This window comes from Cryptotermes secundus, unplaced genomic scaffold, assembly GCF_002891405.2.
Source record: "Cryptotermes secundus unplaced genomic scaffold, Csec_1.0 scaffold468, whole genome shotgun sequence".
NCBI classification, from domain to species: Eukaryota; Metazoa; Arthropoda; class Insecta; order Blattodea; family Kalotermitidae; genus Cryptotermes; species Cryptotermes secundus.
Genome location: NW_019721526.1, coordinates 1,329,723 through 1,348,554, shown reverse-complemented (window position 1 = coordinate 1,348,554; position 18,832 = coordinate 1,329,723). Strand labels below are relative to the sequence as shown.

The window sequence follows — 18,832 nt, the reverse complement described above, 5'->3', positions numbered from 1 at the left end:
AGTCTTCAAAATGAAATTACACGCGTAATTCATTCAATTACCGTCGACGAACTGCAGAGAGTGTCGCGTAATTTATTTGTGAGATGCGCGGCATGTTTGCAAGCAGAAGGAGGTCACTTTCAGCACCTGTTATAAACCACGGTAAGTTATCTTTTTACTGTATTCTTATAAATGTGTGCATGTAGAGCAACTGATGGACGGAGACTCAGCGACACCACTACACTCACGCTATCGGGGAACGGCACTGCAGTCGCGGGGAGGAGTTGCATCCGTTCTGCGGTGGTATGACTCACGGCAAATTGCAGCCGCGGCGCGCACTTGATTGTACGCACTGTACTTGTGCATTATTTCCTGTACCCAAATATCCGAGAGTCTGGGCTTACGTAGATTCCTTATATTACCCATCTTAATGATAGCCGTCAGACACTTCCCTAATCTGACATAGGGTTACTTGTCACTCGAAGGAAAATATATTTCTGCGAAAACGGAAATTAAAAAAAGGGGTTTCATCTTCTGAAATGAGCTATCTCATCCTGTTTTCTTATCCACGTTTTCTGCGAAATTTCCGACAAAGTGAAGAACATTTCCTGTAAGTAAGAGGAAGCCTTAAAATGATCTGTGTTATTACATCAATACTTCTTGCATTTTTTTTCCTTGGCACTACAGCCCCAGTGGGCCTAGGCCTACCTCCATGAACTTCTCCGTTCACTTCGGTTTTTCTAGATCTTACACATTCGGTAGGACTCCTTGGGCGAGTGATCAGTTCGTCGCAAGGCATCTACCTGTAGACAAACACAGAAAAACGCATACCAACATCCATGCCCTGAGTGGGATTCGAACCCACGATCCCGGCTTCCGAGCGAGCGAAGACAGTGCATGCCTTAGACCGCTCGGCTACCGTGACCGGCACTTCTTGCATCTAGTGATATTAATTTTCATCGTTACTTCAAATTATCTGAAACACAGTAGGTTGTGTAGTTAGATCATATAATCAGTCCAGCTTTCCTCCTTTAAAATTAATGATGTGTGACATACGTTTCTTGGTCGGAGAATGATTTTAATTTATGGACAAAATACAGAATCCTGCAAAACATGTTTTGTAAAGAGATTTAAATTTCTGTTTAAGTGAAACATCTTTGTGACATTACAGGACATGACGCAATATGAGACATTATCATAATGTACCAGTAGTCCTTGCCCACCGCCTTCTTGACCCCTACGTAATGCTTTTGGACAAGAATTTACAGTGTTCGTACGCCTTTTAAATGAAGTATGCAACAGAAGTAAATATGTTGTGGGATGTTTGTTTATGCAGTACCTTTAGACGATTTATCAAGTACGGAGGTCGGATTAGGAACAATAAGGCGAATTGTAGAAGTTGTAATTGTAAGTTGAATATTCTGCAGAAGGATGAATGCCTAGCATCTGCCTGGAGACACTGATGGAACGTCTTGGTGAGCTTTATCACTAAGCTCGTGCTATTAATGAGATACCTTCAAATGGGCCGTGACAAGATCTTTCATTTTACCACAGTGAAAAATGATTCTAATTTTCTACTTTTTCATAGGAAATAATACAACAATTGCAGTTATAATAGAATCTTAAAATAAATAAAGAAACAATCAAGTCTGCAAGCAGGCTGAATCAGGTGTCTGCCTTGCTCCTTGTATTTGCTGAGCAGAAATTTTCTAATGAGGTGATCTCTAGGTCAGGCAGAATGACTTATATTTTGCAGGATAGGCCGAAAGTGTTGGCCATTTTGCTCTCGTATGGGATTTTAGAAGGGAGTCGAAATACAGCAAAATCTCAGCAATTCGGACGAATAGGAAGAATGGATAATCCAAAATGGTGAAAATCCGAAATATATAATGTNAACGGTAGCCGAGCGATCCAGGGCATGAACTGCCTTCGCTCAATCGGATGCTAGGATAGTGGGTTCCAATCCCACTCAAGACATAGATGTTTGGTGTGTGTATGCGTTTTTTCTGTGTTTAGGTAACGGTGTTGCGACGGGCTGATCACTCGTCAAATGAGTGAAAAATTAGTACGGAACTGAATAAGAGGCCTGAGGCCTGAATGGGCTGGAACAGCCATTGAAAAAAAAAATTCTAGGTTATGTGAGTTAAAGAACTGTTACCATACACGTGTTTGCATTATCTGTAACATGTGATGGGTTATGTTACAGTGTTATTTGAAGGCGCATATTTATGTACGTTCTGTCTATACACACCTGATGTCACCTTTTTTTATGATTTATCTTTTTTTTCCTCTTGTGGTTGTCATGAATATTTTTGTTGGAGCGGAACTTTTTGTTTGGCGGTCGACCATCATGGTCATTCGTGGAAGGTGTTTCCGTGACGTCGGCTGTGTTGATACCTTGGGGGCAGTGTATCAACATATTCGACGTCACGGAAACACCTACCGGCACTCAACACGCCCCGCATCCAAGGTATCAACATAGCCGACGTCAAAGAAACACCTACCAAGAATGACTATTATGGCCGAGAGCCAAACAGCACACTTCCGCTCCAACAAAATTATTCAGGACAACCACAAGCCTAACAAAAGATAAATGAACAAAAAAAAAAAACCATAACATCAGATATGTAGAGACTCATTCATCAGTAATCTGTCAAGACGACAGGTCCACAGTCTCTTCCAAAACAGTTCCTCCACTTAATGCGATCTAGAGCTTTCTCCTTCAAATGAGAATATCCTCTTCTGTCCCCAAGGTCATCCAGCATCTTCTTACGTCTTCATCCTCGTCTTCTGGTCACTTCTATCCTCCCCTCTATCTTTCCTTCAATAACTTCTTTTAGAAGGCAGAGACTAAACGTACATAAATAAGCACCTTAAAATAAAACTCTAGTATACCCATCACATATTACCGTTGAGGCAAACACGTGCATGGTAACACCTCGTTAACTCACATAACCTAGAATTAGTCCTTGGTAATTACATAAGCAAAGCAGAACAGCATTTAAGTGGGCAGCAGGTTCCTTCATCACAGCAACCTGTACGCATGATGCCAGCCGGTACAGCTTAAACATTTAGTTATATAAAACAAAGAGAAGGAAACAGGTGAATGCTAACCGACACTGCACATAGGCGGCAGGAAGAGGAACGCAAAATCAGAACAACACAGTGCAACAGGATGCTGCAATGTAATATCGTTGTGTTGTTTTTCATTCGTATGAGTGAGAAAACGACAAGAAAAATACCGAGCGAATAGGTTGAGCGGTAAGAGTCTCAGCCGAAACACCGACTGACTGACCGACCGGGGTTTCCGTAAATTCATCTAGGCTAATACACGAATGGTACGTACGAACAGCATACGACCCTTCATTTCCACATCATTTCTAATTCGTCTCTTCACTATCGTGCTAGCATTCGGCGCTGTGCAATCTGGGCTACAGATAATGTCGTCAAGTGAATCATAATTTAAATAAAGAAGAAAGCTCGGTCATGATAATTCCGGTACTTGATGAGTACACTCGTTCAAATCTTGGAACACTAATTGCGGGGAATATAAGAGCTGTGCTCGTTGACTGACGCAAATGAAGTGTGAAATGCTTGAGAGAGCGAATGGCATGTTTTGCTAAATTTGAACAACCTTGGAATGTTCTGTAGTGTCGCCCGCAGCCTGCTTATGCCTATGATCTCAGCTTTTTCTCGGAGTCTGGTGTTTGTCGACCGCCTCTGTGGTCTAGTGATCAGAGTTACTGGTTACAGATCCAGAGGTCCTGGGTTCGGTTCCCGGCGCTACGAGATTTTCTGAGAAGTATTGGGTGTGGAACGGGGTCCACTCAGCCTCGTGAGGATAATTGAGGAGCTATTTCATGGAAATAGCGACACCGGTCTAGAGAAACCGAGATCAACAGCAATGAGTATCCGTTGCGCTGACCACGTGACACCTATCCGCAAAAGTTGGCACTAATTTCGCCGACAAACGACGGTCGCTAGGTCGGTATAGTTCGCTTGCGGACTACGGGCCAGGGAGTTTGGTGTTTGTGTCATTGTTGTGGCGTCGTCCAGCTAGCAGGCGATGATTAACTGTCGTTACTCAGAAAACACAACTATCAAGCCTCTCATTTCGATATTTATTACTGCATAATTTTGTTTTCCTATTATAAATACACGTATCTTCAATCGAGGTAAAAGAGAACCTTCTGAACTCTAGGAGCGAGTCGCTTGTGTATGCACTCGTTGTCTCATTCATTTTGTTTTCATTGCCAAACACTGTAGTTGTAATAGTATTCGTTATAATTATATAATTGTATCTGCATTGTATTCATTGTGTGTCCTTTATTTTTTGTGTAGTTTTGGGTACTGTGTTTTGTTTAAGCGTGATGTATTATTTTGTGTTGTGTCTAATTGTAGTACCACTGCCACCTGGTAAAAGCCCATTTGAAGTTGAAATGAATGATAATAATAAAATAATAAACATTCATAAAAATTATCTGGAATACCAAGTTATCTGAAGTCAGTTTAGATTAAAAATCATTTGGGTTTCAGCACATCGACATGATGGTCTCCCGAACTTGTGGGGCAGAAAGAACACCAGTTCGTTTGAAAGTAACTTATTTAATTCTATTAGATAGGGATATCTCAGTCAGTACAGAAACTAGATTACAACCTAGAGACCTAGATTTGATTCTCTGCAGGGACGGAATGCTTTCTCTTCATCACTTCATTCATAAATGCTTTGGAGAGTACTCAGTTTCCTATCCTGTAGCTACGGAGGGCTCTTTCGCCGGGACTAAAGCGGCCGAGGATATAGCTAAACATTCACCTTAACACAATGTCAAGGTTAAGAATTATTAGGGTTATGTATCTACTCTTCAATACATCTTAAAGGCTTCGTGCTTAATTAAATATAAGATCGACTTGAAATTTTATTTCGCTTTCTTACTTATGGTAGTAGTAAGTACATTCGATGAGGCATCCTGATTAAGGGTTGTGGTTTTTCTCAGTTCTTTCGCGAGAATGTTTGTATAGAACACTGAAGTGGTTACAAATGCTTTCTTTCAATAATTTACCTACTTTATATTCATCATCTTCACATCCATTTAACTGAAACAGAATCGTTAAGTAAAGCCAACCTATTGCAATGTTTATATACACTGTGACCTATAGATCAATTGATAGGCAACCACCCAGTAAACACATTCCCGTGGAGACAGATTTTTTATAAATAGCCCGTACCAAAATAGGCGCAACAATAGGAGATCTATTATTAGACAACAGTGCTGTAAACACGCATTCTTGATAACACGTGACGCGTGTTTTCCGTGGGGTCAGTGCCGAAGAATTGATAAGGGTTGCCCAGAATAACTGAGAGCAGAAGAGCCCTACAGCGTATGAGGAAGAGAATGGAGCGTGTCCTAGTGATTTATGAATAGTTGAGTGTGATTAAGATAACTTGTAACCGAAGGTGTTACTAATTCTAATCATCAAATCCAGAATCCGTTATTATTCGTCATGGAACCCCGAGCACGTAACAATACGTTAAAGTATGCATCTTGTAATTCCGCACGAAAATGTAAAGTAAAATATGGCGAATCCGAGAATAAATAGAATGTGTTGATATATAAAACTTGATGAAAGTCATTGAATTTTTAATGCACGTTACAAATGCACGCAATTTTTTTATACTACTGGCGTAAGTAACCTACAATATCTCGCAACACTGAGCGCGCATTTCTAATCATGAGCAAGTCTAATAGGTCCTCTTGTTTCGATGGACGTGATTTAGAACCCAGCATGACCCAGTACGCAGAAATTGAGGTGCGCTATTTCCATCATTGACTGCAAAAAAGAAGGTAAAATTTCCACTCCTCTTAATTAATCACCACACCATGAAGGTGTATGGGAAGGTGGAGATATATCTCCACGTATTCTTAATCTCATAACTCAGAATTAGTGAGGAGTCAGCATCGCTCTTTGTCCCCGGAAAGAAATGCTCCCAGTACCCTTAGGTTAGGACGCCACGGGGAACCAGAAATGATACGGACGCTATGGCAAAGAGAAACATCCCTCTAGCAATAAACATTTGTACCAGAGCTCTCTAACCACATCGTACTATTCAATAAATATTATGATTTCAGGACATAGGAGTAGCAAATTTCGAAGGGTGCTCGCGGAACACTGGTTAAGAACCCTCAGCCCCAACGAAGAGATAAGTACGTAGCTCTTGCTCCTTCGCGTCTGGTACTAACTGGGAGCCGCTATTTGTGCGTTCCTAACAAATGACGTTAGCATCACAATATGAAACGAATTACGTAACCGGCAGCTTCCGGCACTACTGCTGTTTGCGACTCAGTTCAAATATGCGAGACGCAGAATTTTCGTATAATGGCATATGGAAATATTGCAATGTTGTCAGACGCTTTCCGTTTGTTTCTCTTAGTCCTCGTGGTAAGTTCTGACACAGTAACTCGATCAGGCTGCAATCGCTTCCTTTCAAACGTTTTCAGTTCATCATTCATGTACCACTTTAGCATTCGAGAATGTATACTCTGATTAATGGAATCCGAAGGTACATTATACATTCACAACAGTCCAACATTTGTTCTTATTCTGCGATAGATTAATCCGATCCGTATCCTCAAATATAATTTTCAAAGTCCATTTTAATATCATCCTTAACCATATGCCTTGATATCATAAGTGATCTATTCTCTTCGCGATTTCAGCAAGAACTTTATGCGTCTTCACTTTGTGCATCTTGTTGCGTGTGTATTTCTCATGTCACTTGCGTTACATGGCCTCCCTTACAGACAGCGCTGTCACCGTGAAATACGTAGATACGTATTTTAAATGAATTCTGGTGGCCTTACATAAAATGAACAGACATCGCAAGTTTTTTGGACAAGTTCCGGAATTGTGCAGAGAGTTCCAATGCTCTCTGCCTGTTGATTTAAAATTTTGACGGATCTTACACAAATCTCGAATTTTGTGACATACACAACGGTCGAAAATAGAAAATGGATGAATCACATGTCATTTAAGTCACAGTTCCAGCTTTCAATATTTGGATGTAAAATTTAATTTAAGGTTTAACAATTTAACTTTGCCCTTCTGTTCAGTCGCAAGTTTCATCTCCAGAATTACGTGTTGAAGGAATTTTAGGAATTTGGTATTGAGATAATATACTGAAAGTTGCAGGCCGAATTTCATTTTGAGCCATTTACGTAGTTCCACAGCAACTGGATTTTAAATTATTCTCAAATGTAACATCGTTACTTCCTTACAATAATTATTAATAATTCCTGATATAAAATGTGAAATTCTTAAAAGAATTATTTGCAACATTTTCCGACTTGGTGTACATTTAATAAAACAGAACTGAACTGATAATGTGGAAATACGTAAACAAATATTTTCACTGTTGATCTTCTCTTTCTTTCTTTGCTGTACTGGTTTTTCTCGTGGTTTTCCTCATCAGATGAGAATTCCACCGCTTCCTTCCAAATGTTTTCCAGTTCATTGCTCCCTACCCGTTCTAACATCCGGACACGATATAAGTTGAACTGTCGCTAATTAAATATAAACAAATAAAATATAACTAAATAAGATGCACTTTGTCGACAGCTGATTGTTAGCAGACTTTTAAATTTCGTCTTCAAAATGCAGTCCATATAGGGTTCAACCACACGGGGAGTTTTTTGAAAAAAAAAGTCTATGTAAAGATTTTAAAGAAAATGACTGTTGCTATAACTTACTGTACCTTCACATGCCTTGAAAGATAAGTCTCCATCAGAATTACTGGTAATCTGAACAAATACGGACGCGCTATACCTTGAATAGCAGTTACCATTAACGTTAAAAATCAGTATATTGTCACGTGTCATAATGACTAAAGACGGGGTTTGGATTGGTAATTGGATTTATTAACGACCTACGGGTCGTAACTACAATTAATTATTACACTGTTACTAATTTTCACACTATAAAGCACTCCACGCTAATCTCTTCAGTCTATCTGCACTAGTCTTCACGGATTTATAACACAGGAACTAAAAGTGTCTCCCTAAATCACACATTCCTAACACCACTGAAGTATAGCACACGTAAGTCTTCTAATCACACGTTAAACCTTCAAAGGCTGACTTCTTGTACTCTTCTGTACGCCTCGAGCTTATTGCTTGCTTGTTCGCGTGCTTCTGCCGCTGCTACTACACGTAACTGCACTGAACGAATTCTGTCACTCTTACTTATATAGCCGTGGAACGCACATGGACCTACAGCAAACATATATCAACGTGACCGATATCCAGCCAGTCTAACGGTTCGTCCGTCGGATCTACAGAAAACACAGCTTCCTCTATTGTTGCGTGTTCGACTGAGTTGACAGAGCTGTTGCCTGGCAACGCGTTGATCAAATCCCTTACAATATATCAGCACATATATATCCCTACATATATAGCTCAGTCGTTATAACGATGAGCTGGACAGCCGGGGTTTGATTCTCGGCAGCGGAAGGTCTTTCTCTCGTCCGCAGCCCCCAGACTGAACTCTTAGAACCACCCAGCTTCCTGTCCAATGGATACGGGAGTATCTCCCTGGTAATAAAGAGGCAGGGGCGTGAAGCTGACCACTCACGTCCATCTAGTGCCGAGGTAAAGAAAGGCGGAGCTATACCTCTATACTCTATTAATTGCATAGTGCTTAACTAATTAAGCACAGGCACAAGTTCACTTTATAGGATACTACAGTCAGATGACCAGAACTCATTTAGAGGTTTGCCATTCCCTTTTTGCGCACGATACACAAGTAGCAGACCCAAAGAAGCCGCGAGTTCAGCTTTGCTCAACTTCTTCCGCCCCGGGCGGCAAGCGTAGTTCTGTTTCGGCTCTTCTGCTCGGTTGTTAGTGTGTACATCAATTATTATTACCCTTTCGTCAATCCACTTTCCTCATTCACTCATATGTAAACAATGTTTGGAACAGATGAATTTTCTCGAAGAATCTTACTGATCTCTATGCTGACTTCGGGCAGTAGAGGACTGAAAACAATGAAGAAAGCTGTCTTCTGGGATGTGGCACCGTGTAAATATGGTGTTAACCGACGTTTCGGAGGAACGTATCGCCTCCATCTTCCTTATACCTTGAAGATGGAGGCCATACGTTCTTCCGAAACGTCGGTTAACACCACATCTGCACGGTGCCACATCCCAGAAGACTCCTTTCTTCATAGTCACAGCCCTGAAAACCTCAAATCGTACATACTGAAAACAAGTTTATAATTCTTGCTTGTTAATTGGATGCCGGACGAGGCTTTGCTGTCGTCGCCATTGTTGTCAAACGATTAAGTAATATCGGGGACTTCATCTTGTTCTTCAGTGAAAGCATCCATTCTCTCTATCACTACATCACTCTGCGTTTCCATTGGCTATCACTCAGCGAATGAAATGCAAGGCCCATAGATCTGTGCTGTAAAGATGGGTATGGGCCAGTGGGTTGTCACTAGCCTCAGTAGGCAATTCATCTTAATCATACATGTTGCCACCACAGTGAATCCTATCCGTATTATTTATATCGCGCTTTCGTGTTGTTCCTTGTAATGCTAATTCTGTTCTTGGGTTGTTGCTCTCTGTGGCTATGGACGATGTTATTGACGTTTCTGAGGTATATGTTGCCTCCATTTGCGAAACAAGACGAAGATAGAATGTACATTTGAAACGTCGGAAACATCACCCACAACAACAGGTGGAATAATAACAGAATTAACCGAAACTATCTACAGTGAATATTGATTTATATCTGCAATGATTAGACGTTAAGATCAGTGTGATATACGAAGAACTGTTGCAGACGTTTCTTGCTATTATGTGACATGTAAACGTGTTCTTTCCTTCTTTTCTTGTGGGCTGTTTACGGGCGCCTTTCAGTACCGAGACCATTTAGTGTAAAATATTGTCACGTGATAGAGTGAGTATAGATGCGGCTTGGTTTGGTAATTGGATTTATTGAACGTTTACAAACTGTAATCACATGTAGCTACAGCGTCATCGCTAATTCATACAATTTAAAATTTACTACAGCACGCACTAAGACTTTCCAGTCTGTTGTGGCTTCACCAGTCGTTGTCTGGTGACGGCTCTCAACCCCGTAGCTTTCTCAGCTTCCTTGTTCACACCCGTACTGCCTGGTGTCTGTCTCACAACTATCTGAAATCTAGACTCGTCCTGCTTATAACACCTCGGCACAGACCGCACAGAAAACACCGCTTCCAACAGAGTCAGAGTCAGAATTACTTTACGACTGGCGGTTTACCGCCGGTCAGTTCGTCTTGTCGACAAGCCCCATGAGACACGCAACAAGTAAATTTATTTTCCTACTGAGCACTTGCGGTTATAGTCCTTATGTAACATCCTCTCTGACGAGAGGATGGGTCTGTCATTTACAGTTGCTGCTGGCCCTCTCAACCGCGCAGTCATTTTCAGGTCCTAGTTCCGCGGGACTCTTAACCACATTTTAGTGCCTCCGATTCGATAGTTCCGCAAACTGGAGTGCCAGATTCCCGCATTTATATCCCCCACGGAGGGGGTGGCGCTGTTACACCCCCAGGCACTGGGTTAATTTTTCGTCGCCTCCTGCGATTCCCAGGGCTATGATGGAAATATTTTACTCTGCCTCCACGAAGGACAAACCTTACACTGCCGGAAATCGAACCCAGATCTTCTAGTCCGTAGCCAGCCGCTATGTAAGTAAAATATATTATATACGACCGCTTCCAACACTTCTTCTATTGCTGCGTCATGCAGTAGTCTCACGGACTGCGTTAGGGAACACCTCTTCCCAGATAATCCATTGGTGCGTGTTAGGAATTAGTTGCCTAGCAAAGGGCATTGTTTGCAGAATCGTTACTTAGCAACGGGTCTACATGCTACAATATAATAGATGCAAGATGAATTGGAAAATATCTAGGTAGAAGGAAGCGGTCGTGGCGTGATAGAATTTGTATCCTCCCACTTTCGTCTGTGGACTGAGAAAAATCCCAAAAGCCTGTCAGGATCACAGGTGTCCCGGACGAGATACGAATCAAACACCACCCATATACGTAGGTCGTACTGAAAGTCATGAGCAACAATTTTTTGTGAAGTAACATGCTTTATTATTGAAACCAAATACACCACCTCAATCTACAGACCTTTCTTTATTTTTCCACATAATCGTCACTTCTTTGTACACATTTCTCCCAGCGTTCTGGGAGTTTGAAAATTCCCCTTTTGTAAAATTCCGTTCCAGCCATCCGAAGACACTGACGCACTGCTTTCTGAATTCAGCGTGCTTATGGAAGTGTGTGCATGGGTGCAAGCAGTGTTCGAAGATGGGTGAAACCTTTTAAAGATGGGAACACCAGCATCGAAGACGAGCCTCGGAGCGGTCGTCCTCGAACGGCCTCAACTGAACGCAACAAGGAAAGAGTGAATGAGATCATTCAAGATGGCAGGCGTGTGACTGTGGACACAATAGCCCGAAAACTTGGAATAGGACACAGTGCAGTACAGGAGATTAATGAAAGCTTGGGCTATAGGAAAGTTTGTGCTCGTTGGGTCCCGTGGTTATTGACCGAAGACCACAAAGGTCACATTGGAAGCAATTGCAAGGAAGGGATGGGAAGTTCTTCCGCACCCCTCCTATAGCCCTGATCTGGCACCCTCCGACTACCATCTTTTCGGTTTTGTGAAGGATCAGCTGCGTGGACAACGTTTTGAGACAAGAAAGGCAATTCAGAAAGCAGTGCGTCAGTGTCTTCGGATGGCTGGAACGGAATTTTACAGAAGGGGAATTTTTAAACTCCGAGAACGCTGGGAGAAATGTGTACAAATAAAGTGGCGATTATGTGGAAAAATAAAGAAAGGTCTGTAGATTGAGGTGGTGTATTTGGTTTGTCAGTAATAAAGCATGTTACTTTACAAAAAATTGTTGCTCATGACTTTCAGTACGACCCTCATATATGTCTAGACAGGTATATCTAGACTCTTCATGCTCAGAGGGGCGTATTTATGCTGTCATCACGAACTGGGCTCTGTTTGAAATGTTAATGTGTGGCTACGGAAGTTTGCAAACCTTCTTTCAAGAATGAAGCACGTTACATAGTTGTACATATTTCTAGTATTGCAAGGATTTATTTTTAGACATTCCATTCTGCCGTAGGTGGCAGCAGTGTTTGTTCAGACTCGTTAGTTGTGTTCCTGTTGTATCCGCAGGTTAATAGTCACTTAACTACCGAGTTGGTCAGATTTAGATAAGCATCAGCATTTACGCCTACACACTGGGTTGAAAGAAGGGTAATTGTTCAAAATAGCATACAGCCTTGAGGGCGAAGGTCGCAGCATCGGAGTGCTCTTAGCTTAAGAAGTGAAAGAGTTTAATGGGCTGTGTAACAGCACACATAATTTTAGGTTATGCAAATGATGGGATCGCGGAATCGAATCACCTAGCTCATGGAAATTTATCGGTTTATTTTAGTCACTGTAGCTAGTTTCGCTACTCATCACCATAATTCCACAGATGTTTTGGTTTTCTTGTAATGTAACTGCCAAAACAGTTAATATTGACACATTCCAGAGTTAAAAGAACCCAGAAGATTCTCAGACAAAATAACTAAGTAACTATATGGAGCTCTGCCCTTCTTGAGAAGCCTCCAATTATGTAGGTATTCAAGAAATTACCATCGTTTTATGGAACACGAAGGTTTATTACCGTGTTCACAAGCGCCCTCCACTGATCCGTATCCTAAGCCAGGTGAATCCAGTCCATACCACCTCATTATAACTCTCTAAGATCCATTTTAATATTATCCACCAACCTATGTCTGGAACTTCCTAGTGGTCTTTTTCCTTCTGGCTCTCCCATCAACATCCTATATACATTCCTCTTCGCCCCATTCGTGCTACATGCCCTACAGATATCACCCTCCTTGTCTTGATCATTCTGGTTATAACTGGCGAAGAGTACAAGTTATGAAGCTCCTCAATATGCAGTTTTCTCCAACCTCCTGTCACGTCATCCCTCTTCTGTCCAAATATTATCCTCGGCACCCTGTTCTCACCCACCCTCAGACTCTTAATGTCAGAGCCAAAATTTGGTACCCATATGACACCACAGGCAAATTTATAGGTTTGATATTTTAATTTTTATGTTTTTAGGCACCAGACGACAAGACAAGAGCTACTGGGCTGAATGATAGGGAGCATTACCCGATTTCAGTCGCCTCTTAATTTCCCTCTGAATCAAATTCTGATGTGTTATTGTCATTCCCAACTACGTACTTGAACTGTTCCACATTTTCTATGCTTCTGTTAGCTAACCTTATGTTACCATTTTGCCCTGCAGTCTGGTGACGAGACAGCAACATATATGTAGTTTCCTATGTGTTTACTTCTAGACAAGCCTCCTTACTAGCGTCAATAGAGCTTCTATCATTTTCTTTATTGTATTTATGTTATCTCTCAATAAATTTACATCATCTGCACAGACCAAGAGTTGCTGTATTCCACTTAATTTCAGTCCCAACAGGTTTTCCTGGACCTTTCTAATGTAAAAGAGTAGCGTTAAAACATCATCTTGTTTAAGACTATTCTGGATAGGAAAATTATCAAATAAATGCTTACCTATACTGACTTCACTATATCAGCGCCTGTATCAGTGACTAAAGATGGGATTCGGATTGATAATTGCACTTATTAGTACTTCGGTTACAAGTTATCTTAATTATCATTAATAGAGCGCCATCACCGATTTATACAATTTCCGGTCCATCGTTGCACGTACTGGAATTCTCAGTTTACACTAGTCGTCTCCTAGCAACGGATCCAACACATAAATTAGCACTTCAGATCACTGTGAAGTCTTCTTGTTATTTCGTCTTCAATCACTCTGGATCCTCGGAACTAAAAATTCTTCTGGACTCACTCCTCCAGCCGTTGCCTGGCAACGCATTGATCAAATCTGTTACAATATGTTCAGTTTAAACATATTTTATTGAGTCTAACTAGCTAAATGGGCACCCCAACCTCTCTGAGAGTACTGTACAACACTTCCCTCCCAACTGAATCACAGGCTTTCTTGAAGTCTACGAATAGGTGATATACTGTCTCACTGACTACATTTTTTCTCCAGTATCTGACGAATGTAAAAAATGTGATGAGTTGTTGATCTGTTACGTCGAAACCCACACTGATGATCCCCAATAATTTCATATATGTATGGACTTAACCTTGTCACTGGCTTTTTTCCAATTGACCTAACCCTTCCAGCCGCACTATGGCCCTGGGGTCGACTCAACCTCTAACAGAAATGAGTACCAGGAATATTCTTGGGGGAAACGGGCGGTCGGCGCGTAGGGCTGACAGCCTTACAGCCATCTATGAGCCGATTGTCTAGAAAATGTGGGAACCTCAACATCTCATAACCCTATGGGTCTCCACGGCCTATTATAGGGATACCTTTAGTTTTACATTTACTTTAAGGACTTAACCTCGAGAGAAGAATATTGGACAAAATTTTGTATGAAGTTGATAACATTGATATTCCACGATAATAACTACAGTCAGTTTTATCGCCTTCTTGTAAATTAGTATAATAATTGACTCCTTAAACTGATCAAGCAACTTTTCCTTATTCCAAATATAGTTAATGAATTCATGGATCTCAGACCGTAATACGTGCATTTCACCTCCTGCTTCAATTATTTCTGCCGGAATTTGATAACTACCGGGTGATCTATATTTTTTCAACTCTGCAATAGCACTTTCAATCTCAGAAGGACTAGGATCAGGTACTAACGGCTCAGCTGGATGCATTTCTGTCTGCCTAACAGCACTGACCCTATGTACGTTCAATAATTGAGAGGAGTAGTTTTCCGCCCATTCAAAGTATTGCGGAAATCTGCAAACAGATCACCATTCTCATCCTTCATTAAGTTACTTGTAGGTTGGTAACCCCTCTTATAGTAATTTATTACTCTATACAGATCTCTAATGTTCTTGTTCTTACGGTTCGTTGCAAGGTCATCAATTTTGTCTTTAAGATATTCCTTCTTTTTTCCTGAAATGTCCGTTGGTTTCACGCCTTTTATTGTTCAGCTTATCCCCATTTATTTCACTGGGATCTTGTAATCACTACAATTTGGCTTGTTTCCTTTAGTCTAATAATTCTGAACACACTTTGTCAAACCATGGTTCATGCTACTTCAATTACTAACAACATAGACTCTCTTTCGTTGAAATTTTGATTTTATCTCAAACAGTTTCCCAGTTCCTAGTCCACCTGATCATGTAATTTTTTAAAAGATGTGAATCTATTTGAGATTTCAACACGATACTCTTCTTTACCCTCGGCCTCGGAAAGAAACACAGCAGAATAAATTATAATTTGGGTTCTCTGCATGTAAGTCCAGTCACGCCTCTTTGCTCTTCGTCCTATCGAAATCATGGTTACAGTACATCACAAACACATCGTCCATATTGTCTGTTCCTTTGCTGCAGGTTAGGGGTTACCGTCTTGGGTTACTGGGCATTGGGAGAGGCTTATAGTTTATAAACGTAACGAAAAAAGTTTCTATATGTATAATATAAACTCCGTCGTAAATGCAACACTTTATTGTAGTTCTTTGCCCCCTTCTTTCACATTACATGTTTCCGGCCGTAATCGGTCATCATCAGGTGTATTTCACTTCACGTAGCTGTCACACTGCACTCAATATTAACATTTAAACTCCAGATTTCCAATTGTTCATTTTCTGTCGTCAATCGGCACCCGATATTCCAAAAATCCCCTTGTCGATATTGTCAATTGTGTTTTATGAATATTCACACGTCGATTGGTTTAATCTTTTTAAATCCTCATTTAGCTTTAATATTTAAAATTTAAATTAAATTTTAAAAACCCAAATCACAGAGATACCTGCTCTATGTTTATACATATGTGCTGCAGCGGCTACCTCTTGCTTTCAGCACAACTCGCGTGTTATTTTGTGCAGGTTCTCTGCGTGCGTGCCACTGCTTTACTTTAATACGTCTGCTAATAGAGTAGCGAAATAAGCTTTAGAACTGAAGTAATTTTATTACGAACAATTTTGCACCCGTCTCCCCGTATAGAAACTTTCTCTTAAATACTATTTTAACACAAAAAGAAGGCTATAGCAAGTGACATGCTGTGTGGTTACAAATAGTCCTGTTACTGAACGTCTGAATATTTAGAACTGTCGGCAGTGTACAGAGATTCTATTCGTAGAGCAGGAATCACCACTTAATTTGCGATTAACAGCAAACAATTAAGAATTTATACAAATATGATGTTTTCGGACATTATCCACCGTCTCTATCTAAACACAGCATTTCGGATACTGGTTTCTGTCTCCGTCTTCAGGTAAAACCCACTCAGATGATCGCAAACGATAGAGTTAGTCCCTATCTCCGGACACCTGTGCCAGTTTCAAGATGGGGTACATAAATCAAACACAGGTAGTATATGAAGACAGAAACAGAATCCAGTCTCCGAAACCTTGTGTTTTGAAAAATAAACTTGAAGACTTTTAGATAAAGACAAAACGATGGATAATGTCCAAGAACATAATATTTGTACTAAAATACCATCATCAGAAAACTTTTAGATCGTAATTAACAATTTATTATGATAATTTAACATTTGTCACTGGCACCAAAATCTATTCAGAGAACATCAGCCTCCCAGCAGCCGTGCTACTGTTGTTTCCTGGTATAGAAAATATTGAATAGATGCGAATTATAAAAGTTATGACATCTTAACCAAGAGGCTAAGTGAATTTCTTCCAGATCACATGATATATAATTTAGTGGGCCGTAAAACTTGTTACCGGTATGTTGTTATTAATTTTACGTCCCTCGTTAGTTTTAATCACAATATTACAATATTAAGCACACTAACCTCTTCCTTCTAGATTCGTATCTTACGCAAACTGCCTTTTTTTAAGTACGCGGCATATCCGTCCCTCAGCGGATTCTAACCTAAAAATTCTACATGAAATTTACATTTTATTTGACGCTGTCAGCTTCTTCCTATCATTCTCTCTGCAGTCTGAGGGTCTATTTGCCATTTCACTAATCTGTAATTCATTCTAATATCTTCACTCGTCTCTTTATCTGGGAATGTAACTGGATTTTCTCCTATTAGAAAAAGCATTTCAGCAGCTTCAGACCTCTCATTTGTCTCTTCACACAACTTCATGCATAAAAACTCCGTGTTTTTAGTCCGCAAGCGAACTATACCGACCGAGCGACCGCCGCTTGTCGGCGAAGTTTAGTGCCAACTTTTGCGGATAGAGGGTGTCGCGTGGTCAGCGCAACGAAGCCGCTATTTCCTTGAAATAGCTCATTTGTCTTGTAACATCTTATGGAATTTTGTTTGAATTTCCTTTGTTTCTTTTCTCGAGGTTCCTGCTTCCTTGATTTTCATGACCATCGATTGCAGATACAACTATGTATATATTCAACTTAGTGCTGAGTAGAATCGGAAATTCTATTGTTGTAAGCAACTAGTAGTAGAGGAATTGCAGTGCGTGGAAGTACAGACACACTCACACTATGTTAATTACTTCCTATTTAGTTCGTGTTTGAGATTTCATGTTTTCATGACGATGGCTATGAGGAATACAATCTTCCGGGAACTGAATCTGGTAGAAGTTACCGATGTTTCAGAGACACGTCTGTAAACTTCTAGTACTAAAATACACGATGCCACATCCCAGAAGACACTACTCTCTAAAGTTAGTGGCATATTTTTGTTTTACATGTGTTCGTAAGAAGTGTCATTATGTCTTGATCAAGGATATCTCGAAAAGAATGTACAGGAACTTATTTACTTAGTTTGTTATTGGAGAGGGTGGGTTTCCCCATGCACTTAGACCAGTATTGGTCCATTGTGCTTCCCTCTATGATATTCTACCAGTCTCTATACCCTACCGATATTGGTGCGTACCATCAGTCCCGACCGAGCCAGCGAGTTCGGCCTCTACTGGCTTAGCGGTATCTATAATGCTTCCCCCATCTATCAGAGGCGTTAGAGACTACTGTTGGGCGGGAAATGTCCTTGAATTTGGCTCAGTGACCTCCTTTGGAGACATGAGGTTGTTTTACGTGCCGTAAAGCTACGACACGGGACCCACGGCTTAAAGTCCCTCCCGGAGGACTTGTTCTCTGAATTTTTCTGCCCTTAAAAACTCCACGACCTCCGCCGGGTTTGAACCCGCGTACCACGAGTCATGAGGTGGGAACGTTACCTCTAGACTACGGAGGACGCTAACTTACTTACTTACTTACTTACTTACTCATGGACTGAGCCATTTTGGAGGAGAAGCCAAATCTCCAGCTACTCAATAATTTCCCAGCATTTTATGGAACCCGAAAGTTCATTACCGTGTTCACAAGAGCTCTCCACTGGTCCCTATCCAATCCAGATAAATCCAATCCATACCATTCCATCCTATTTCTCTAAGATCCATTTTAATATCGTCCACCCATCTGCGCCTTGGTCTTCCCAGTGGTCTCTTTCCTTCTGGCTTTCCCACCAATATCCTATATGTCTTCCTCTTCTCCAAAATTCGTGCCACATGCCCTTCCCACCTCGTCCTCCTTGACTTGATCATTCTAATTATGCTTGGAAAAGAGGACAAGTTACGGAGATCCTCATTATGCAGGTTTCTCCAACCTCCTGTCACTTCATATCTCTTCGGTTAAAATATTCTCCTCAACACCCTGTTCTCAAACACACTCAACAGAAATACGCAAAGAGTTACAGGTATATTTGTCATGCATAAAATAGTGTCTGAATGAGGAGGTTCG

The 18,832-nt window shown here is 40.9% G+C and overlaps 1 protein-coding gene across 1 annotated transcript in view; it reads left to right on the top strand.

Annotated features, from left to right (window-relative positions):
• LOC111875523 (fatty acyl-CoA reductase 1) overlaps positions 1 to 18,832 on the top strand; it is a 234,824-nt gene that overhangs the window by 55,108 nt on the left and 160,884 nt on the right. The window lies entirely within an intron of this gene.